At 42.8% G+C, this 23,125-nt stretch overlaps 1 long non-coding RNA gene across 4 annotated transcripts in view; it reads left to right on the plus strand.

Annotated features, from left to right (window-relative positions):
• Positions 1–22,907, plus strand: part of LOC140699172 (uncharacterized) — a 45,839-nt gene extending 22,932 nt beyond the window's left edge. For 2 of the 4 annotated variants that reach the window (XR_012077178.1, XR_012077177.1), the window contains exons 2-3: positions 21,149–21,403; positions 21,760–22,907. This is a non-coding gene — a long non-coding RNA (uncharacterized lncRNA). Of the gene's footprint in view, positions 1–8,782; positions 8,902–20,491; positions 20,587–21,148; positions 21,404–21,759 lie in introns of those variants that run through there. The other 2 variants (XR_012077179.1, XR_012077176.1) reach the window with 2 other exon arrangements.
• Positions 22,908–23,125: the final 218 nt, after the last annotated feature.

The following is a 23,125-nucleotide window of genomic DNA, read 5'->3' on the forward strand; positions in this document are numbered from 1 at the left end:
TCAGAGGTTTGTCTAGACTCTACTCTGACTGCTCTGATGGAATTATCTGTCTGTGAGAAGAGCATTCTGAGTGGAGCAAACAGCAAGCCACAGGGGTGTTCAAGGGATTCAAATAGTCCAGGGTGCTCGGGTGGGTGGCAGGGCATCAGGGATGAGGCCTGGGAGGGAACCCTAGAGAGAGGTTTGCTTCTGCTCTGCAAGAGGGGGAGGCAGGAGGGCTCTTTGCCCAGGAGTGACAGGATAGACACCCAGTAACTGAGTCCCTGTGGCTGCTATAGCTGAGAACAGACTGCAGGGGACAAGAGGGGAGTCCTGCAGGGGTGATTGTGTTGTCAGGAGACCAGGGTGGTACTGGTGGATGGGTGAGAAGAGGTTGGATTCCAGATCTCAGTTGAAGCTAGAGACATTAGAGTTTGCTGTTGGATTGGGTGTGGGGTTTGAGGGAAACTCACAAGTTTTAGCACATCAGAAAAGCTGGAACTGTCTGGGTGGGGGCAGGCTATTGGAGAAGCAGGCTTGGGGATGGAGAATGGAGCTCACATTTGGACAAGTCCAGTTAGAGCTGAACACAAGAACTCTAGTGCTGATGCCTGTTAGGTGCTGACAATAAAGCAGAGGAATTCAAAGGAAGTCTGGGCTGGAAATCAAGGTTTGTGGGTCAGGGAGAGACAGCACTTAAAGCCTTGGAACTAGGTGAGATCATTGAAAGACCAAATGTGAAAAGGAAAGAGCAAAACGTGTGTGTGTTGCGGTGGTGGGAATTGGAGTAGACTGAGCAGGAGAAGCCACAGAGGTAAGAATCAGGAAGCTGTAGGGCAGGAAGAGTAGGGCCAGGTGAAGGGACTGTTCCATGCAGAAGGGGATGTCAGCTGTACCAAATGGTGATGGGGCAAGATGAGAACTGAGGGGTGACAACTGGATTCAGCAACATGGAGGCCACAAGTGACCTTGACAGGGTGATTGGGTAAATGTTGGGTGTGAGGCTTGGAGTAGGTTCTAGAAAGTAGTGGCAGAGCATTTGGAGGGGAGTTTGGACAAGCCTCTGACAGTGTCTGCTTTAAAGGGAAGGAGGGATAGGGCAGCAGCTGATGGAGATATGAGGGTCCAGGTCCCATAGAGAGGTGAACACACTGATGCAGGAGAGGAGGGAGTTACTAGAGTGATGTCCTCTGGTGGAGAGCTTGACTTTCCAGGAGCAGGTGCGTCTCCTTCACAGAAACAGAGAACAGACTGTGCATATGTGCATCTGGGTGGGGAGCTGCAAGGCTTCTGATCTAATCGTGTATGTTCCAGACATGTCTATTCATCAAGCAAGTCTGTGAGGCCAACCCAGATTTAAGGGAAGGGAAATTAGAGTCCACCCTCCAGTGAGAGGACCAGCAAGCAATTTGTAGTCATTGTTCATCTCCTGCTCTTGTCCAGTTTTTCCTTATTGATTTACAGAATTTCCTTATGGAATCTTTGTGAATCTAATGTCAGTTGCATGGTTTGGAATGACCTCTCCCAGCGTGGCTTTCTTTCACTTCCTTTATGTCTTTCCCCCCTTAGTGACTAGTGCTTTTTGAGTCTTGTTGAAGAGAGTTTTCTCACCCTCAAGGTCATGAAAATATTCTCTTAAAAACTTCTAGTATTTTAAGCCTCTGGGTCTGTGGCAGCCCCGTTAGCCTCGCTCAGGGAGCGGAGAGCGAGGGGAGGCGGAGACGGAGGAGGGTCCGAGGAGCAGCTGTGGTCCCCGCTGCGCCGCCACCGCAGGCGGAAGGCAGTAGGACTCCCGTGGCGGGAGGAGCCTGATCCCCCGAGGTGGCGGGGCGCTCCTTACCCTTTTCGGAGCTGCTCCTGCTCCCTCTTCGGAGCCAAACTTCATTGTAGGCGCGCCTCCCTGGAGCAGCCCGGAGGCCTGGGGTGAGGATCGGTTGGTGCCGGCCGGGGGCTCCGGGGTCTAGCCCGGGGGACAGAGGGCGGCGACCGGGCTCGGGTTCCTGTCGCGCCACTCTTCGTGGTCCCTGGGGGCTTGGCTTGTGGGGAGGGAGTGCTACGATGGCGCGTCAGGGAGCTGGGCTGGCGGGCAGGGTGTTGGGGAGGGGGGTCCTGTGGTTTCTGTCCTGGGCTGCTGCGGCTGAGTCTGAGGGAGGGACACTGCCTCGGGATGCGCCAGCCTCCGCAGGCGGTTGGGGTTAGGGCACTGGGCCTGGGACGCCACCCCAGGTCCTGTCTGCCATGGGGATGGGGCCAGTGGACTTTCCCACCAGGTTCCCTCCTTCCTTCTTAAGGACAAATTGTTAGAATTGTTATTATCTGTTTTAATGTTCTGCCTATGTGAGTTTGGCACTGGCACTTGTCTAACTCCCAGCAACTTTAAATTTTGGAGGATCCAAACTTCTAGTACAGATGGTGCGATGTGCCAGGAAGGTTTGCACGTATAAAATCCGTATCTTGTATGTATATTTTCTTGCACAGTGCAGGTGAGTGAAAGCGGCGTGCAAGGTCCTAGAGTTTTGGATTCCCGGCGGTATTAGACCCTAGTAAAAATTAGGGTGAGGACGACTGGCTTACTAGCCCTTATCAACTGACCTGCGAGCTCTGACTACTTGGAGAATGCTGTTCATAGGGATTATTTATTCGGATAGTTTTGTGTCGGCTAAACTTGATTTTTAGAGCATTTTTCAGTGGAGTGATTTTTATCTCTCTTGCTGTGAAATTGCCCAAATGAGATTCCGGTGTTGCAACTCCTGGGCGTGTTTTGTCTGGGGAGACTGGGAACATAGACTCTGGAAGTTCAGTCCTCACAGCCCGCTTCTGAATCCGCTCACCTTGAAAGCTTTGGCTGTAGGGTGTAGTGTGTCCTTTGTTTCCTGTTCCCTCTGGGAGGGAGCATTGTCTCCTACTTTGTATCTTCCAGACATCTGTGGCCTCCCCCACCCCGCCCCCCAGTTTGTGAGCAGTGAATGAAGAGAGGCTGGCCTGCTGGTATGCAGAGGATGGCAAAAGGAAATCCAGGAGTGGTTTTAGTGAAATGAGAGCTTTGTCTCATGAATAGCGGTGGCTCAGAATAGACAGCAACTTGAAGAGATGGCTGTCCTTTGATAAAGCCTGGGCTGATGTTTTTCAGATTGCTGAGTTATAAAGTATTTTGTCTGGAACCTGGGAAGCCATTTCATTATTGCCATTTGGTGTACGTTCAGTACCTTCCAGTATCACTGATGTTAACTTGTCTTCATCCTAAAAAATATTAGTCACAGCTTGAAGTGTTATTTACATAGTGCTGCTGCTTGGTTATCTGCTGATTTCGTGCTGCAAACTTCTTCAAACTTCTACTTTGGAGGCTTTTTTTCTCCTGGTCTGAACTAAGGCAGCTGCTACATTTATTTTACTTTTAGATTTAAACCCACAAAAATCTCTGGATTAAAAAAAAAAAGTACCTTTAAGGTTTGAGAATCTCCTTTCACAAAATTTGATTACTTTGCACCCAATATTCATTACTTTGACCTTGTCTTTGTTCTGAAGGCCACATACAAGGCACTAAAGTAATCACAATAGTAACTTAAAAAACATGGGAGAGACAATTCTATAGGATTAAAGGAATGCTGAGACTATTCAAGTCTGAAGTCCTTGAAGGAGAAATAAAAAACTGCACTAGGAAGTTTAGTGCAGCCTGTATCTAGAGTCCTTGTGGGGCTCTGGGCCTGAGATTCTCCTAGAGGCTAGAAGAGTCACTTAAAATAGCTGTCAGGAAATACCAATTTTTAAAAGTAAGGTGGCAAAAACCAACCAAACAAAAAAACCCAACATTTACCAGTGTTCAGGTGTCAATAAGCAAGAGTTTACTTTCTTTTGAAGTGTCATTTGACTACTTTCTTTACCAAGATAATTGTGTAGAAAAATGTGGATTCCAATATTAAAATTTAAACTGAATTGAGCTTCCTACTCTTAATAGTGATGACTGGAATAAAAATTATCCATATTAAAAAAAATTTCTAGTTTTTTAAACTTCTAAATGCCTTCTAGCTTCTTTCCTATTTAGGTCTTTAGTCTGCCTGGAATTTACTTTGGTGTGTGGTGTGAAGCAGTAGTCTCTTTCCCATGTGAATATTTAAGTACCGTTTATAAAGAATGCTGTTTCCCTACTGACCTGCTGTGGCATTTCTGCCAGATATTAAGTGTTGGTATACATAAGAGTCCTTTCTGGGCTCTCTGTTCTGTTCCATTCTGTCTTTATATACTTAGATCAACAGCATGCTGTCTGAATGTCTATTGCCTTATAACAGGTGTTATTGTCTAGTAGACTAGGTTTTCCCATCTCATTCTTTAAGAGTGTCTTGGCAATCTTGGCACTACACTCCCTACAAATTTTAGAATCTTTTGACATCTTCTACCAAAATCTCTGCTAGGATTTTGACTGGGATTGAAATCTATTGTATACTTACTTTTCCAGTGTTTATTCATCACATATCTTTCCATCTACTTAGGTCTTCTTTGATACTTGTCAATAAAGGCTAATGTAAGGTTTTCTTCCTGCACAGTTTCAATCCATATAGTCCATACATTGTTCATAGTTTTTGACACCAGTGTAAATGCTATTTCTTTTTCTCTTTCAGTCCATTACAATGCGATGAAAATCACTGATTGACTTTCCAGTGTTAAACTACTTTTGTCCCTAGAATAGACTGGTTTGCTCACAATGTATTATCCTCTTTATATATTGTTGGATTTGTTTGGCTGCTGTTATGGTTACAGTTTTGGTGTTTACTTCCTTGAAGGCCATTGGCCTGTAATTTTTATTTCTCTGTCTCTGTGAAGTTTCAGTATTAAGGCTGCGCTGGCTTTGTGACCACGCTGGGGTTTGCTTCCTCTTTTTCTGCTCTCCTAGGAGTTCCTGTACTAGTGACATTATTTCTTCCTTAAATGTTTGGTAGACTTCATCAGTGAAGCCACTGGATCTGGAAGATGTATATTTCTTTAATGATTATAGGACTATTTAGATTTTACATTTCTTTTGGTATAAATTTTGGTAATTGTATTTTTGAAAGAAATATATCCATGTCATGTGAATTTTTAAATATTGTTCATAGTATTTTCTCATTATTTTTCATATCTGTAGGATTCTTAATTAATTTCTCTTTTTACAATCTTGGTTGTTTTTTGTTTTCTTTCTCTGTTTCTCAGTTTCTGATCACTCTTGCCAGCCAAGGATTTTCAACTTTATTAGTCATTTCAAAGAACCTTGCTTTTTCTTTTCTTTTGATCTCTCGATTTTATATGTTGCATTTTTTTATATGTTATTAATTTCCACTCATATTATTTTATTTATTCTATGGTTTTGGGTTATTTTACTTTTTTTCCCTAATGTCTAAAATGGATGCTTTCTCATTAGTTTGCTGCATTTCTTACTTCAAGAGTAAAAATCTACTTAGAAGCAGAAATTTTGACATGTAACATTGAAATTTTCTTTATTGACAGATAGTTGATTTATAATGTTTCATGTATGTAGCAAAGTGACTCAGTTATACATATATAAACATATTTTAGATACTTTTTCATTATAGGTTATTACAAGTCATTGAATTTAGTTCCTCGTGCTATACAGTAGGTTCCTATTATTTATCTATTTTATATATAGTAGTGTGTATCTATTAATCCAAAATTCCAGTTTCATCCCTCCTCACTCCTCTTTCCTCTTTGGTGACTTTAATTTTGTCTTCTATGTCTGTGGGTCTATTTCTGTTTTATAAATACATTCACTTGTGTCACTTTTTTAGATTCCACATGTAAGTGATATCACATGATATTACCTTTCCTCTGGCTTACTTCACGTAGGATAATCATCTCTAGGTCCATCCATGTAGCTTCAAATGGCATTAATTCATACAGTATTCCACCTAAATACCACATCTTCTTTATACATTTATATGTCGATGGACATTTAGGTTGCTACCATGTCTTGGCTGTTGTAAACAGTGCTGCTGTATGTGTCTTTCTGAGTGAGAGTTTTCTCTAGATACATGCCCAGGAGTGGGATTCCTTGATCATATGGTAACTCTATTTTTAGTTTTTAAAAGAAGCTTCATACTGTTCTCCATAGTGGCTGCACCAATTTTATTTGTGGAATTTTTGTTATTATTATGTTCCAAAGAGTTACTAAGTTCCATTTGGTATTTCCTTTTTGTCCACTGTGTTGTTTAAGAATGTATTTCTCCATTTTGAAATATATAGGGATTTTCTCATTATCTTTTCATCATGTCTTGCCATTATTGATTTGCATTGTTGTAAATCATGTTTACTACTCTTTCAATTAAGCATGGTCTTTTTGTAAATGTTTCAAATAGACTGTGTAATCTGTTCTCACTGGGTGTGAGTTGTAGGTGTGTCATTAGATTATATGTGTTAATAGCTATATTGATCAAATTGTCTTTTTCTTCACTGAATTTAACTGCTTTTGACTGCTTTTTCTGGCTATTCCTGAGAGACTTGTGTTAAATCCTTCCAATGATATTTTGGTTTTTCTATATCTGTAGTTTTGAGTTTTACATATTTTGAGATTCCTTTTTTAAGTACTTATCCACCTTAAATTGTTACATCTCCTTGGTAAGTTGAACTTAGTATTACCATGTAATAACCCTCTTAATCTCTAGGAATACTTTTTTACTTTAAAATCTATTTTGTCTGATATTAACATAGCCACACTAGCTCTTTTTGGATTAGTGTTCACACAGCGTATTTCTTTTATTTCTTTTTACTTACAGTCTTTCTGTATCTTTATGTTTTAGATGTGACCTTTGTAAAGATATAGTTGAATTTTTAAAAGTCCTATTTACAACTATTTGCCATTTAACCAAAGCATTTAATTATCTTACATTTGATATAGTTATCAATGTATTCATGTTAAAAATAACATTTTGTTCTTTTCTATTCATCATCCTCTTCTATCTTTCTTTTTCTTTCCTTTACTTTCTTGCTTCCTTCGGTTTGTTATCTGTCTCTCCACTTTCCCCCTTGATTTTCGTCTCTGCCCCTCTTTGTTTGTGTCTGTTATTTTCCCCTAAATTAAAATCTGCGTTCTTAATTTACCAATTCTACCGTTAACCAGTATTTTTACTATTTTCCTGGACAACACATCTGCTGACTTGTATTTTCATTCTTTTATTTTTGCTTTACTCCACAGACATCACTGTTGTGGACAGTGCTCATTTATATCTACCAACCTATTAAATGCCCTTTCCTTTCCATTCCTTCTTGTGTCTCAGTCCTTCCTCCTGGGATCACTTTCCTTTTGCATGAAATACCTCCTTTAGCATTTCCTTTAGTGCAAACTGCTTCTCAGTAAACTCTTGCAGTTTTGTTTGCTTTAAAATCAATATTTCACCCTCTTTCTTGAAAGCTATTTTTCCCCCAGTCTGGAATTCTAGGTCAGAAATGTTCTTTAGTACATCAGAGTTTCATACCACTATTTTCTGCCCTGTGTGTGTGTGTGCACACTTTTGAGAAGCCCACTGTCAGTCTAAGGAGTCTGTTATTTTCTCTCCTGCTTTAAAGAATTTTCTCTGTCTTAGTTTTCTGTTGTACTTTACATTATATCAACATGTGGGCTTTTTATTGACTATGTGATTAACCAGAAGTTCCAAGTGCTTAGTGAAGTGTTTTTGCAGTTGAGAGGCCTGGGGGATACGATGAGACACAGAGATGCTTAGAATTTGTAGGAATTTGGACTGGGATTTCCACATCTTTGAGCCTCAGTTGTTGGTTCTATGAAAGAGGTTTGGTGATATTTACTTGGAATTTAAGTATTTATTCTGTAAACTCAGGGCACCCACTAGGTGCCAGATCCTAACCTGGGGAGTGTGAACACAAAGATGAGCCTCTGCTTCTGAGACTCTTCCAGCAAGTTGGGTTCCAGTAGACTTAACAGACATGTGCAGAGAGAGGGGAGCATTACAGCCAAAGGCAGTACCAGATGGTGGGTTGTATGTGCCATCCGGGGTGTGGGTCACAAAGACTTCCTGGTTGATGGGGCTTGAATTTATCTTAGAGGTTCAGTAAATTTTCACTGGACAACTCAGGAGAGAAGGTATTTGTAGGAGAGAAAAGAGCATGAGCCAGGGCTGAAAGGTGGGAAAGAGCATGGCTCTTTAGTGGTACTGAATTCTTTGGATGGGGAGGGGAAGCATTCGGAAAGGGTGCTGATTGGCTTAGTTTGGATGAGTGGCCATCTCTAGACCAATCGTGTGTAGCCTGGGGCAGGCTCTTGCAAGACCTCCACTACTGTTGCAGCCCTGAGTGTTGGTGTAGTTCCCAGGGGAGGAGGTGTTACTGGGTGCCAGTCCGAAAGGTGTTCATTGCAGCTTGAGCAGTCTGAAATTTTTAGCAGTCAGAGAAGCCAGTAAAGGATTCATTTTATTTAATTAATTGTAATTAAATTTTTAATTGTGATAAAATACACATAACATAAAATTTGTCATTTTAACCATCTTAAAGTGAACGACTCAACGGCCCTTAAGCATAGTCACACAGATGTTCAACCATCCATCTCCAGAGCTGTAAAAGCAAGTTGCTATTTGACTCATTTGTGGTAAATGATAAAAGTTACTCAGCATGATTTTTGTATTGTTTATCAATTCTTCCACTTTATTTAGTTACACACCCTCTGCACCAGTTTGTGCATTTGGATATTTTCTATTACAAGTTATATGGTAGAATTTTGACTTTCAAGCTTCTTAGGAAATTACATAAAAGTAAAAGAACAGATCTTGAATCAACAGCTAATTTATCATTTTTGTCAATCTCTGAGGGAATTCCCAGGGAATATATAATGATGGACTAGACTAAGAACTTGCTGTGTTGCTTATGAATACAGAGAGAGCTAACTACTCATGGAAAACATCTGGAAGGCCATCTGTGCCCTGAAAGGTACAAAACTGGTAAAATTGGTATTTATCTGGCATGTATAATTTTCATGGCTTGATTAATTAGTAATAAAATACACACTGGTTCAGTGAATAATGTTGCTGTCACTTTCAACCTTAGTTGTACAATTACTTAATCTAATAATACATAGTGTTTTCCCATGAAGAGATAAAGCAAGGTAAGTGCAGTCCTTTTATCTGTATTCTAACTGGTATTCCAGGAGGCCATCAGCATGAGTTTTAATTCAAAGCATCTGTGTTACCTAAATATACTAGATACTGAAATACTATTTAGATGATTCTGTTAGATGTTTCATATTTATACACATTAAACAGCATTTTATATAATTAAATGTAAAAAAGTTAAGCAAAATTAATTTTTGAACAAATTTTGAATAAAACAGACATTACAGAATTGTACATTGACCCAGAGCTTTTATAATCTCCCTTAACTGATGCTCTGTACCCATTAAACCACCACACCCCATTTTCCCTCCTCTCCCAGCCCTAGCTCTTTACAGCCTCCATTCTACCTTCCGTCCCTATGACTCTGACTACTCTAGGGACTGCATACGCATGGACTCATAGAGTGTTTATCATTTTGTGACCGATTTATCCTGGAAGCCTTATGTCCTCAAGATTCATCCGTGTTGTAGCACGTTAGAATTTCCTTCCATTATGAGGTCAGATTGTACATATATACCACATTTTGTTTGTCTGTTCATCTTACTAATGGACGTTTGGGTAGCTTCTGCCTTTTGGCTATTGTGAATGTTGTGAACATGGGTGTACTAATATTTCTTTGAGATCCTGCTTTCAGTTATATTGGGCATATACCCAGAGGTGGAATTGCTAGATCATATGTAATTTTTAGTTTGTATATTGCTAGTTTTTTTTATTGTGATAGAATTGAAAATAGCATTATATTAGTTTCAGGTGTAAATCATCATGATTCAGTATCTGTATACATTGTGAGATGATCACAATAATAAGTGTATTTAACATTCACCACCATAGGTAGTTACACAATTTAATCTTTTGGTAATACTATTTTTAGTTTCTTGAGGAATTGATATGCTGTTTTCCATAGCATCTGCACCATTGTATATTCCTACCAACAGTACACAAAAGTTCGTTTTTTCACATATTTACCAAGACTTGTGTTAAAAATTTTTTTTTTAGATCCTAATAGGTGTAGGTGTTATCTCACATGATGGTTTTAATTTGCATTTCCCTAATAACTAAAGATGCTGAGTTTCTATTTTTTTTTTTTTTGGCTATTTTTGTATCTTTTTTGGAGAAATATCTTTTAAAATCCTTCACCCATTTGTTTTAATTGAAGATTAGTTAATTTGCAATGTTGTGTTCTGGTGTACAGCATAGTGATTCAATTATACGTACATATAAATATATATTCTTTTTCATTATTTTTAGGTGTTTCGAGATACTGAATGCAGTTCCCTATGCTCTACAGTAGAAACTTGTTTATTTTATATATAGTTGTCTTTATCTATGAATCCCAAACTCCTAAATTATCCCTCTTCCCCTTTCCCTTTGGTAACTCTACACTGGTTTTCCATGTCTATGAGTCTCTTTCTTTGTTGTTTTAATTTTAAAGATCCCACATATAAGTGAAATCATATATTTATCTTTCTCTGCTTGACTTACTACACTTAGTATGATTACCTCTAGACGCATCCATGTTGCTGCAAATGCCAACATTTCATTCTCGTTCTATGGCTGAGTAGTATTCCATTGTATATACGTACCACACCTTCATCCATTCATCTTTTGATGGAAATTTGAGTTGCTTTCATGTCCTGGTTATTGTAAATAGTGCTACTGTGAACATTGGGGTGCCTGTGTCTTTTGGAGTTAGAGTTTTCTCTGGATGTATGCCCAGGAGTGGGATTGCTGGGTCGTATTCTTCATCCATTTTTTATTTACTTATTTTGTTGTTGTTGAGTTGTAGTAAAGACTTAAGCAGGATGTTCTCATTTGACCTATGGTTTGGAGAGGACTGAGCTTGAAACTTTTGCAGTAACCAGGGCAAGAGTAGAGGGGGACCAGAGCTGTCTGCAGCTGAGAGGATGCACACTGTGCATACAGGTGTTCTACACAAAGACCCACCTGGCTGTCCTCTTGATGTTGGGTGGCCTTGGACAAGGAAGACCTAGGCCATTCCCTTAAAGTCTGGGCTCTGCCAAGATCCTCGCCTTGTTAACTCCCATGAAAGGCTCAAAGTAGTCCCAGGCCCATGTGAAATCCAGGGTTTTGGTCCTTCCAAGTGACCCAGGCAGAGAATGGTTTATAGTCAGGGCTATTGGATGTCTGCTCTTCTGCAGCAGTTGCCGGGGGGTGAGGTAGGCTCTAGAAACCACAGAAAGTGACACCATGTTGGGACACATAAAAGCAGACTCTCCTATTGCTGTTTTTGATGAGCAGATAGTTTAAAGGGTTGTAGAGTCAGATTGCCTGGGGTCAAATTGTACTTGGTCTCTTAGTAGATGGGCAACTTACATAACCTTCTAGTGCCTCAGTTTCCTCCTCTTTCTAATGAGAAAAATTAGCATGCTTCCCCTATTAAGAATTAAGAGTAAATGAGTTAATAATGTATGTAAAGCATTAGAGCCATGCCTAGTTCATGGAAAATTATGGCAAGTATTGCCATTTTCACTGAGATCAGGGCCTACCCAGCTTCTGATCGAACTACTGCCCAGCTTCCCACAGCAGTCCCCACCCAGGTCAAGGTGCCTGTATCCTCCAACCGGGTCCTGTCTCCTGAGATTCTCATGCCCATCATAATCAGGCCTGATCCCAGGCTGCCAGCATAGGGCAGCATTGCAGCATGCTGTCCCTGCTCAGAGCAGCAGGTCCAGCCTGGGAAGTCTGGGTATGTGTCCCTGGTGCGATCCCTTCTGGCCATGCTGGGCATGGGTGTCTGGAGACTGTTGTCTCTGCCAGCACAGCTCCTGGCATCCTCCTTCAGGAGGCTCCCAACACTTTGGGGCTCCTGTAGCTCTTTCTCTGTCCTTTGTGCAGCCTGGAGGCACTAGAAAATGGTCTTGACTTGGTGCACAATCTCCTCATCTGTAAAATGGGAACAACTGTGCTGTGTTGCAGGGCTTGGCTTAGGGTTGTAGGGTGGGGGCAGGAGATATTTAAACAACTTCCACCATGGCCTTCTTTAGGAAGAGGGCTGGCCTGGGAGGTGATGTCATCTGGTGGGGTTTGGGGGGGTGTTAAGGGAGTGGGCAAATGCAGTGTGAGGGGTTGTGTTTCTGGACTTGTAACCTGCTGATGTAGAGTGTGGCCATGAGGATTTGCACCGGGGTCTCTGCTCCAAGCTGTGGCTGGCTGTGTGGTCCTGAAGACAGGGCTGATCTGGGCATGACCGCACCTCATTCTTGAAGAGGCTCAGTGCCTTTTCCTCTGTGTCCTGGAATGGCCCTCCCTTTCTCCTTCATCATCTTCTAACCCTGCTTGGGCTTCTCAGAAGTTCTTAACAGCCTTCTAGGTAGCTCAAGGCCTGACATCAACTTCCCCTGGCCCATGCCAGCCCCCAACAGCAGTCTTAGCCCCATCTGGGGCTACCCAAATTCCTGCCATCACACCTGAACCTCACACCAGAACAAGTGTCTGTCCCAACATGGCCCTTAGCAAGGGACTAGGGAAGTGGTCCAGCTTCCAGTAAAGAAGAGTCCCAGCTCAATGGTTCTAGTCCTGGAATCTCAGGGGCTTCAGGGGTCTAGCTCTTGGCTTCCTCCCCTACAATTCCTTGAGGGCCTTGAACACTGGCCAACCCTACTTTAACCATCTGTGGTCACACACCTCCAATAGACCATGGCAGATGCAGGTCCCGCACCCCCCTTAGAAGCTTAGGACCTGAAAAGCCCTGCAAAAGAGCCACAGACTGGCAAAAGAACACTCTGTGACTCCAGTGATCTGGAAATGCACATTAAAACAACTTTGAGATATAATTGTTCACTTACCAAAATGAAAAACTTTAGAAATTATTAACACCTAATGTTGGTGGAGATGCAGAGAAACAGTCATGATTTTCTCTTGGAAATGTAAATTGGTTCTAAAAACTGTTTTCAAAGACAATTTTGGATATATGTATTAAAATATTTAAATCATGTATTCCTCTCTAATCATTTATCATAAAAATAATTGCATAAGACCCAAAATGCACATATGACTACTTTTATAGTGGCATAAAAAAAGTCCATCAGCAAGTGACTGGTTAAATAATGACATGTGCATGGGAGAGAACTGTCATCAGGGGAAAAAAATTAAGATAACAGAAAATAAATTCACAGCCAGGGAAGGGCTCACATTAAAATGTTCATTTACTTACTAATTAATTCATTGGTTTAACTTTAACTAACATTTATTGAACATTGAGACATGTTAGGCATTGTTCTGGACACAGGAAATAAAATCATAAATGAGATATACCCTATCTTTCTTTTCATGAGTCTTACCACTCTATGGGGAGACAGATAATAAACAAATGAAAATAAAATAATTTCATGTATGATCCTTTTGTCAGCTTGTATGTAAAAATTATAAGTGAACAGAGAAAATGACAGGAAGAGAAACATCGTAAGATAAATAGTCGTTTCATGTTGGTGGTTAACAGTTAGCATTTCTGTTACTAATAGCTGAAAATTTTACTTCAGGAGCTGAGCAAGTCAGTGGTTGAACTGTCTCATTTGTCCTGTGTCCAGGGCTGAGAAAGCCAACCGCTGTCATCTGGCAGCACTGCCATCTGGGGTGAGGCTGTCAGTCTCTGCTTGGCTCCTCAAGGTCACATAGCAGCCTCTTCTGGATCTGCTGTCCACATTCCATGTTTGAAGGAAGAACGGGGAAGGCAGAAAGGAAAAGTCTTTCTCCTGGGGTCTTTACCTTTTTATCATCCAGGATCAGAGCTTCAGCCAATGTATTTGTTCAGAGAGGGCCACATGGCAGCTTTTAGCTGCAGGAGGGTGGGGGAGAACATGGAGGTGGTGTCAGAAGTGATCATTATTTTCTTCTCCATGTTTTGTGGCATTTTCTAAATCAGTCAAGGCATTAAAAAGAGGTTTTATGTAGAGGAAACCAAGAGCTTTCTACATTTTAAGAAATAGGGGAGGGGTGGTGTATTGCATTCTTTTAAGGCCTGGCAGGTTGACAGAATCTGGCAGACAGAAAAAAGTCACAGAGCCCTGGGTGACACTGATGTGCCTCTTTTATGGAGAGCAGTACATAGGCTTCAGTGGTGGCAGTAGAAAGTCTCAGCCGAGCAGTAGCCCAGCCTCTCTTAGGTTATGACCCTGAATCATCTTCAAGTGGAGCTAAACCTCCTGAGATTTGCCCCTTTCCTCATGAGACTAAGTCCTCTGTACAGGCGAGAAAATTCCCTTTGGCCAGCCTGAGAATAAAATATTTTCTTTACTGTCTGTATAGCATCGTTTCTCAGGTGGGCAGTAGACCAGCCTCTCAAAGATGATTTCCAGTAATCCCGATCAGGTGGAGCCAAATCTCACAAGGTTTGTCCCTCTTCTCTTGAGACTAAGTCCCCTGTACAGAGGAGAGTAATCCCTCTGGCACTCCTGAAGTTAAAACCTTTTCTTTACTGTCTGCATGGCGTCCCTCCTCAAGCAAAAAGCAGCCCAGCATCTCACAGGTGATCACCCCTAATCTTGATCAGGTGGAGCAAAATTGTGTGAGTTTTTCCACTTTTCTCTCAAGACTGAGTCTTCTGTTCAGAAGAGAGAAACCTTTTTGAGCCACTGAGAATAAGAGCTTTACTTCACTGTCTGTATGACTTCCTTTCTCAGGCCAGAATTAGCCTCTCAGATGATCACCGAGAATAACCTTTAGGTGGAGCCAAACCTCGTGAGATTTGCCCCTTGTTCTCCTGAGGCTGTGTCCCCTGATCAGGGGAGAGAATCCCTTCTGCCCTTTTGAGAATAATAGCATTTCTTTACATTCTGTATGGCTGGCCCTCTCAGGCGAGCAGTAGCCCAGTCTGTGACAGGTGATCCCCAATAATCCTAATCACGTGGAGCCAGATCTTGAGAGAGGCCCCAGTTTTCTCAAGAGAGTAAGTCTCCAGATCATGGGAGATAACTCCCTTTGGCACTCCTTAGGATGAAAGCTTTTCTTTACTGTCTGTATGTCTTACCTACTCGGGCAAGGAGTAGCCCAGCCTCTCTCAGGTTATCACCAAGAATCCTCTCCATGTGGGGCCAAGTCTCATGAGAGTTGCCACTTTTCACATGGATTCTTGCTGCTCCTATATGGGAAAGTCATGTCCCTTATTGGAAATGAGGCCTGTCCTTTATTTGAAGGGAGGAATGGACTCCATCTTCAGATGGTGCCCTGTTTCACTCCTGAGACCAAATCCTATCCTCTACGACTTTTGCACTCAGAGGAGTGTGAATCCAGCTTCCCTTGGCTCAGTAAACACATATTGTCTCACAGAAGCCTCAGCAATTTCATGAGATTTGCACCTTTTCTCACTATACTTAGTCCCCTGTTCAGGGGGGAGTAATCCCTCAGCTCTCCGGAGAATAAAAGCTTTCCTTTACTGTCTGTGCATCTTCCCTTCTCAGGCGAGCTGTAGTCCAGCCTCTCTCAGGTGGTCATCCTGAAACCTTTTAAGGTCTCATGAGATTTGCTCCTCTTCTTGCTGAATTCAGGCCTCTCCTCTGGTGTAAAATCATTCCCCTTATTGGAAATCAGGTCGGTTCTTTTTCTGAAGGGATGAAAGGGCTCCATCGCCAGATGGTGTTATTCATAGCTCCGGAGACAACACCTATCTTGAAAGGACGCATTTTCTTCTCACATGATCGTGAATGCAGTCTAACTCATCTCAGTGAGCACACATCCTCTCATGGAAGCCCCAGCTGTCTCAGGAGAGCTGCCCCTTTTCTCGAGAGCCTGAGTCCCCTATTCAAGCAAGAGGAATCCCTTTGTCTCTCCTGAGTTTTAAAGCTTTACTTTCCTGTCTGTGTGCCTTCATTTATTTCTCTGGCCAGCTGTAGCCCAGTTTCTCTCAGGTGATCACCCTGAATCCTCTTAGCTGGAGTCAAATCTTGCAAGATTTGCACCTTTTCTCACAAGACTTAAGTCCCTAATTCAGGGGAGAAAAATTCCTATGGCATCCCTGAGAATAAAAGCTGTTCTTTACTGTCTGTGTGGCTTCCCTTCTCAGGCCAGCAGTCGCCCAGGCTGCCACAGGTGATCACCCCTTATCCTAATCAGGTGGTGTGAAATCACATGATTTGTCCCTCTTCTCACAAGTCTAATTCCTGTTCAGTGGAGAAGAGTCCTTTTAGCACTCCTGAGAAACAATCATATGGATCAATGGAACAGAATAGAGAGCCCAGAAATGAACCCACAAACTTTTGGTCAATTAATCTTTGACAAAGGAGGCAATGGAATAAAGACAGTCTCTTCAGCAAATGGTGTTGGGAAAACTGGGAAGCAGAATGTAAATCAATGAAGTTAGAACACTCCCTCACACTATACACAAAAATAAACTCAAAATGGGTTAAAGACTTAAACATAAGACAAGACAAAATAAAACTCCTCGAAGAAAACACAGGCAAAACATTATCTCACATATATCTCAGCAATGTTCTCCTAGGGCAGTCTACCCAAGCAATAGAAATAAAAGCAAAAATAAGCACATGGGACCTAATTAAACTTACAAGCTTTTGCACAGCAAAGGAAAACATAAGCAAAACAAAATGATAACCTTCGGAATGGGAGAAAATATTTGCAAAGGATAAAACTACAAGGACTTGATCTCCAGAATATATAAAAAGTTCATATGACTTAATAAGAAAAAAAAAAACCCAATCCAAAAATGGGCAGAAGACCTAGACAAGCAATTCTCCAATGAAGACATATGAATGATCAAGAGGCACATGAAAAAATGATCAATATCACTAATTATCAGAGAAACGCAAATCAAAACTAGAATTAGATATGACCTCACACCAGTCAGGATGGCCGTCATTCAAAAGTCCGCAAATGATGAATGCTGGAGAATGTGTGAAGAAAAGAGTACCCTCCTACAATATTGGTGGGAATGCAGTTTGGTGCAGCAACTGGAAAACAGTATGGGGATTCCTCAAAAGACTAGGAATAAACTTACCATATGACCCAGCAAACCCACTTCTGGGCATATATCCAGATGGAACCCTAATTCAAAAAGACACCTGCAACCCCATGTTCACAGCAGCACTATTTACAATAGCCAAGACATGGAAACAGCCTAAATGTCCACTTACAGATGACTGGACAAAGAAGATGTAGTATATTTATACAATGGAATACTATTCAGTCCTAAAAATGACAACATAATACCATTTGCTGTAATATGGTTTCCCTGGAGAATGTCATTCTAAGTGAAGTAAGCCACCAGATAGAGAAAGAAAAATATCATATGATATGTGGAATCTAAAAAAAAAAAAAAGAAGACGACGACAAGTAAACTTAAATACAAAAACAGATGCAGACTCACAGACATAGAACACAAACTTGTGGTTGCCTTGGGGGAAGGGTGTGGGAGGGATAGACTGGGAGTCTGAGATGCGTAGATACTGAGAGGTATATATAAAATAGATAAACAAGCTTATACTGTATAGTACAGGGAAATATATTCAAGATCTAGTAGCTCTTGGTGAAACAGAACATGAAAATGGATATATGTATATTAATTTATGACTGAAAAATTGTGCTGTATACCAGAAATTGACACAGCATTGTAAACTGACTATAACTCAATAGAAAGAAAAAAAATTCAAAAAGCCTCTTTTTTCCCCCCCTTTCAGGTTCTGTTAATTAAGCCAAGTGTGTAGTCTTAGGTGATGAGGGCTGTGTATACATTTCTAGGACATGATAATAGCTATAACTTGAATTTTTCTCCTAGGAATAGTTTTCTTCTCTCAGGGTCAGCATTTTGAAAAGATGTCTGATCAAGTCAGCTTTCTCTACAGTTTTGGAATGTCGAAAGAGGTCCATCCTGGCATTTCAGTGTTGAGTTCTTTCCAGCATTGGCAAGAGAAGAAGCCAGTCAGAGATCCATCAAGTGGCTGCCTCTCCAGGAGCCGTTCAGCTTTTGAGCTACAGTTTCTCATCATTAATTTGGTGTCCTAAATCAGCTATGATCTGAAAAACTTTCTGAGGGCCTAGTGATGGATCCAAAGTGTGCTGCTTCTGAGTCTAGCTCCCTAAGGAGTTCTTCTTGGGTCTGTTGGACTCTCTAATCTGTCCCTCTCCAGCAGGAACTGCTGGGGGGATTTGGAGCACTAGGTGATCAGCCTTACGGTGCCCACTGTCCAGCAGAATTGACATAATTGCTATGATGGGATCCCCTGCAGAAACACTACCCATCAAGAGGACAGACCCACAGACATTCCACTGGGTTCTCAGTTGCCAGAGAATGCCTTGTGGCCAGAAAAAGCAGATTCCTTTTCTTCAGAGATGAGCATACTCAGTCGCTCATGTTACCAGCAAAGAGTTTGTTCAGACCATATGTACATAATCTTCCCAGTTTAAGCCTAATATTGAAAAAGGACAGCCAACCCACTTCCTTCCAAATTTTCCCCTAGGTCCCTGCATAGGAAATGTACCAATACCCTCCCAGGACTCCAAGTCCCAACAAAAACAGCTCCAGTACAATTCAGGACATTATTTAAAGCAATGACATCCAGATATCAGGAGACTCACCAAAGCACCTAGAAAGACCAAGAAGCAGGTGGCATTAGAAAGACCTGTGCTGGTACCACGCTGCATTCTGGGGTAGGCTCCATCTGTCCCCTGGTGGTATTTCTAGACTATCTGAAGAATAATACTTTTCTCTCTGAATAAGAACACAGAATTCTAGAAAACACACCATCTGCAATCAAAGAGAGGAATCATTTCTCCTACAGTCATCTCCCCTGTACCCAGGACTGGGGAGACAGTGCTGACCTTCCCAAGGCCAGGATGAGCTGGCTAACACACCCTGTCTCTCTCCAGCTTCCTCTCACTGTCAACCCTGGCAGTTTCCTTCCTGGCCTTTTTGTCTTGATCTCTGAGTCTCTCTTTGTCTCTTTTGCTCCCTGTCAGTCTGTCTTTGTCACAGTGTCTCTCTGTTTCTCTCACTCCCCTTTCTCTCACTTGCTCTTCTTGCCTCATCTTTGCTGTGGTCGATGCTTGATGAACATGCCTCTGCCTCTCCCAGGTCCCCACAGGCAGGGCTGTTTCATAAAACACAATCACTGGCAAGTGCCTCTGTCAAAAATTCACTAAACCCAGATGACAGTAATTAAAATCCCATGCTGCCTGGGAAAGACTCATTGACTGGGAGTGGCCTCTTGGTGGATACAGGCCACAGCCACTTCTAGGTCAGGAGCCTCTTCTGTACTCCATCCCCATCTTTCAGTCACAGGTCGTTGTCTTCAACAGTGAGATGATGTGCTGGCTGCCTCACTATCAGAGACAAAGGGTAGTAGGTTTTTTTGTTCATTTGTTTGTTTGTTTAAGTCATTTCTGAGTGTTTTGTGTGGAAAATTTGGTGCATCAGGAAAAAATTTTAATAGAGAAAGACAATATCTTACAAAGCATTGTAAATTACAGTGATCCCTTGTTTTAACTATCTTCTATTATGATTTGAAGACTGCTAACGAGGCATGTTTGTACCAAAAAAAAAAAAAAGCACATAAAAATCCCGAGGACAAACAAAGTATTCTCAAAGAGCATATGCCTTTGCTGGAGCCAATCTGAGATTCACCTGCAATTACATATTCAAAATTGAAACAGTGCATAGCAGAATGTCATGAAATAAGCATTTCTCCTTCTTCCGTCAACTTCCCTTCCTAGTGCAAAATTTATCACAGGACCCCGCCAAAACAAAAAGCCACCAAGCCTTTTAATGATTAGAATTTTCAAATATTTGAGTGTCTATGGTAACTGCTCAAAATGAATTTTTAAATGCTCATTGAACTGAGAGTAACCTTGCTTCTCTAAAAGACGGCCTGTTGCTGGAAAAGAGTACCACCAACAGGAAACACACACTGTTCAGAAGGCCCTCGAGGTGCAAAAATGTCAAAAGGTGGCAATGTCTTTCTAATTTTGAATAGATGTTAGTATGTCACAACTTGCTCTCCAGGGGGCGCTCTGAGAGTTAGTAATTGTCATTTCTGTCAATAAAGTATTGAAATGCTCAAAGGTAACCTGGAGCCTTTTGGATCTGATCCTACCCCTTATGTCTTTTAAGAAGTGCTATCTGAATATGCTCTCCAGGCAGCTGGTGGTCCAGGGACATCATGCGGTTTCCTCACCCACCATCTATGCGCAACCAGAGCCCAAAGGCAACATCACAGCTCTGGACACATCGAGGGGAGACTTGAGCCCCGCGGCCCCGACTTTGTGGCTCCTCTCAGGCGGCCGCCCGGTCCAGAGCCCGCGAGCCTCGGGGCAAGTGGCCGAGTCCGGGTCCCGCAGCCCCAGGCCAGGTCCCTCCCCGCCCCCACCGCCACTGCAGGCGCCCGAGGGGACGGCCCCGCTGCCCTGTGGGCCCGGGGCGCGCGCAGGAGGGACGCCCTCCACGCAACGCCTGCCTTCGTGGCCCGAGCCCAACGGCCTTACGCTGCCGACAGCGGAGCGGCTGCGACTGGTAGCGGCGGCCCCGGAGCCGAGGACCCGGGTAGGATCGCGGCCTGGCAGCTGGAGACCCGGGGCCCTTGCTGGCGCGCAGGCGGGCGGGGAGGAGCGACAGGCAGGGCTGCACTTACCAGCCTCTGTGCTTCTCCCCGGCCGCCGGGAGGGTCACATAGTCAGTGACCCACTCAGTCTTCAACTTCCTTGTCACGACCCAGGGCCTCCCAGGAACCCACCCAGTTCAGGGCTGAATCCCCTTCCCCGCAGCCCTCACACCTGCCTCTGCTCAGGCCTGCACACTGGCTCCTGGGGGGGTGGGATGGGGGGCTGGGGCGGCTCCCAGTCTCAGGACTGACTCAGGGATAGCCATGTTTATTTTTCATTTACTGAAAGTATTTCACTTGGGATCAAATGTAAAAGAAATACGTGGTAAGATTTCTTGTCCAAAACATAATTTAATGACTACAGAATCTGCCTTTGTAAGATTGGATTATTGGATGTGAACTATTTTTACTAATAATCACCCTGATGTCTTATGTACCTCTAGACTGAAAGTGTGGGTGTCCAATAGGCCTAATTTTTGATGACAGATTTTTTTTTTTTGGCAGATCTCAATTTTTGATCCAGCGATTTGGACATACTGCTTCACCAAGTTCCCACCCTCCACCTCTGCCCACCTCATTAGAGAACAGAGGAGGATCTTCTCTGAGCTGCTTCCAAGGAATAGGCAGATGAAGGCCCCACTGTGATTCCAGCTGCCTGCCTGGGAAATGAAAGCATCTTTGCCTCTAGAAAATCCTGGTTAGAATCTGCATGTCTAATTCCCCTGGGAATGAAGAAACACCAAGCAGAGGGCCTCTATGGTGGGTAAACGAAACCCAACTCATCTGAAAATCACTCCATCTCCTCCCCTTCTTCTTGGTGTTTAGTGTAGGCAAACAGCCCAGGTCATCACCACATGGCTTTCATTTTTTGTTTTTTTTGTTTTTTTTTTACTTAAGAAGAGAAAAATGGTCTAAATGAGGACAGAAATTCTCCATATAAATGGTTGACTTCCTAAGGTCTCTGGTAGCTGAAAGTGGCCAGATCAACTTCAGGCAGATTAGAAGTGAGCAATAGTTTTGTGTGGACTGTGTGGGTTTGAGGGAGGCTGTTTAGATAGAGTAGATGCAGCTGAGTTGGCCCTTTGACCCTTCCTCTTTCCTCCTTCCTGCCTCAGAGGTGAACGCATGGTGGCAGATCAAGTCCCGTGCTCCAGCAGCCATTTTGGAACAAGAGACTGCCTTGAGGATGGACACCAGCTAAAAATACTGAAAGGGGCAGAAAGATGGATAATGGCTGACTACCGTGGTGTGCTGTTAACATTATGAACTCTCTACACTTGTAATTATTTTCCATGAGAGAGGAAAAACCTTACCACTCTACGCCTGTGGTATTCTGGGTTTCTGCTCTATTAGGGAAATATCGGCATCCAAGGAGAGTGGTCCCCTCCTGCCAAGTCAGACAACCTGAGCTGCCCTGACTCTGTGGACACCCCATCCCCTATCATTCTCTCTACTTAAGAGCTACACATCTCAACCTTCTACAGGATCTAAGGTAGAAAAGGGATGTTTGAGGATCTGTACTGAATGTGTTTTCTGGGGGCAAATTTGGTTTTACATAGAGACTCTGCAATGATGATTCTTAGTAACATCCTACAAACCAACACTCAGCCTGTGCTCCTAAGCATCAGTGCAGAGCCTCAGCCCAAGCAGGCCTTCCCCTGGGCCCTTGGATCTCTGCTTCATCTTCTCCCAATTTAAACAGGGGCTTCTGTTTTTCCCCTCCTGGGAAAGCTTGGAATTTCCTTTTTGTGAGGACATATGTTCTCTGCACCGGGGGCTCCAACTCTGGGTAGAGAGAAGGGAGGTCACTGACCATCATCTCACTCACTAACTCAAAACATGGGACCCCCTTGACCTTACATTGATGGACATATTGGCCCCCCTTCCTCCCCATTTGTGGTTTAGGGCAAAAGGCAGAGTCCCTTCCCCTGCAGAAGCTGAATGACAGGATGTTAGCCACAGGATGTCTGGACCAGGGATGAGGCAGGGAGTCACTGCTGGGGGAGCCTGAGGGGTGGAAGGGCCTGTGCTCATCTCTGAAGCTCTTGACCTGAAGCTCTGACCTTCCTGCAGTTTCCTTGAGCACCTGATATGTTTTGTCACAACTCTTTCTGCTCATATGATCTCAAGTGGGAGCCGCTGCTGCAGCTAGGGAATTCTGCTGGAGGGAACACATCCAAGGCCTTGCCTTTAATTTCGTGACATGGCATATTTTTAATATTTAAAATTTATATTTAAAGCAAAATAAACCCCATGATAATCAGTCTCCTCATACATTACTCAGACAGACACAAGAGACTACTATAACATGATATCACCAATAAGAATACCCAGGGGTTGTAAATTCACAGACACATCAGGCACAGCGGGTGCCCCAGCACTGAAGGGGAGGGGAGGCAGCAGAGCCTGACTGGTACATACTGTACTTTCCTTTGATGAGAATGTTCTGGAATAGACGTTAAAAGGGGTTATTGTAACATT

The sequence above is a fragment of the Vicugna pacos genome, chromosome 11 (assembly GCF_048564905.1).
Source record: "Vicugna pacos chromosome 11, VicPac4, whole genome shotgun sequence".
Lineage (NCBI taxonomy): Eukaryota > Metazoa > Chordata > Mammalia > Artiodactyla > Camelidae > Vicugna > Vicugna pacos.